This window comes from Perognathus longimembris, chromosome 11 (genome assembly GCF_023159225.1).
Source record: "Perognathus longimembris pacificus isolate PPM17 chromosome 11, ASM2315922v1, whole genome shotgun sequence".
Taxonomy (NCBI): Eukaryota; Metazoa; Chordata; class Mammalia; order Rodentia; family Heteromyidae; genus Perognathus; species Perognathus longimembris.
Window position 1 is genome coordinate 6,221,569 of NC_063171.1, and position 1,476 is coordinate 6,223,044.

General features: G+C 40.0%; 1 pseudogene; it reads left to right on the forward strand.

Moving 5' to 3' along the window:
- The first annotated feature begins 320 nt into the window (after window positions 1–320).
- Window positions 321–1,167, forward strand: LOC125359822 (annotated as a pseudogene).
- The last annotated feature ends 309 nt before the right edge of the window (window positions 1,168–1,476 follow it).

A 1,476-nucleotide genomic window follows, 5' to 3' on the forward strand; every position in this document is an offset into this window, starting at 1 on the left:
GCATGAAGTGACTTGTAGTTCAAATGTATTGTTGGCTTGATAGCTTACCCTGCCTTGACTGAACTTTTCTGAGTATTATCCACAGATTCCTGTGAATTACCCAGTGCCCCAACAGAAACAAATAGAAATGTTATAAAAGTGCCATCTAGTAATAAAAGAGCAATGGACCATTGTAGATAAACCACAAAAGAAAACAAAACACAAGAGATAAAGAAGTATTCTGGTGGGGCATCATTGGTACTCACAGGGGTAAAGAAACAAAGCAGTTATCAGAATGTGGAGACAGAAGAATAAGCCCTGAGCCTTTTAGTTCTCTGACCAGCACCATGTCAGTTGGCAAGAACAAGTGCCTTACAAAAGGTGGTAAAAAGGGAGCCAAGAAGAAAGTGGTTGATCCATTTTCTAAGAAAGATTGGTATAATGTGAAAGCACCAGCCATGTTCACTATAAGGAATATTGGGAAAACATTAGTCACGAGGACTCAAGGAACCAAAATCGCATTTGATGGCCTCAAGGGTTGGGTGTTTGAAGTGAGCCTCGCTGATCCGCAGAATGATGAAGTCACATTTAAAAATTCAAGCTAATTACTGAAATTGTTCAGGGAAAGAACTGCCTGAACTTCCTTGGCATGGATCTTACCCGAGACAAAATATGCTCCATGGTCAAAAAGTGGCAGACCATGATCGAAGCTCATGTTGATGTCAAGACTACAGATGGTTATTTGCTTCATCTGTTCTGTGTTGTTTTTCTAAAAAAAAAAAAAATGTAACAATCAAATCCACAAAACCTCCTATGCTCAGCATCAGCAGGTCCGCCAGATCCAGAAGAAGATGATGGAAATCATGACCCGAGAGATGCAGACAAATGACTTGAAAGAAGTAGTTAATAAATCAATTCCAGACAGCATTGGCAAAGACATAGAAAAGGTTTGCCAGTCTAATTATCCACTGCATGATGTCTTCATTAGAAAAGTAAAAATGCTGAAGAAGTCCAAGTTTGAATTGGGAAAACTCATGGAGCTTCATGGTGAAGGTGTTAGTTCTGGAAAAGCTACTGGGGAGGAGACTTGTGCTAAAGTCGAGTGAGCTGATGGATACGAACCACCAGTCTAAGAATCTGTTTAAAATTCAGAGTTTTAATAGTGACAAATAAAAGGCATATTTGTGATGGGAAAAAAAAGAAGCCCTGACTTTTACAGGAGGGAAGCCATCACCTAGAAAGCCTAGAGGAAGAGTCTGGAACACAAGCTCCTATTCTTTTTCTTTTTCTTCCTACCCCTGGTGGTGCTCTTCATTGGCTGTACCCCACTGAATGTCAAGTCAAAAAATAATAACAATAACTCTGCAGCTTAGCAGGACACAGGGCAGGATGGAGAAAGACCAGCATTGCTCAGGTGATAAAAGCAAGATATTTGCCATGTCTTATATCAGAATAAGCCTATAGAACATGTTGAAGCAGGTGACTGATGCTTGCTAA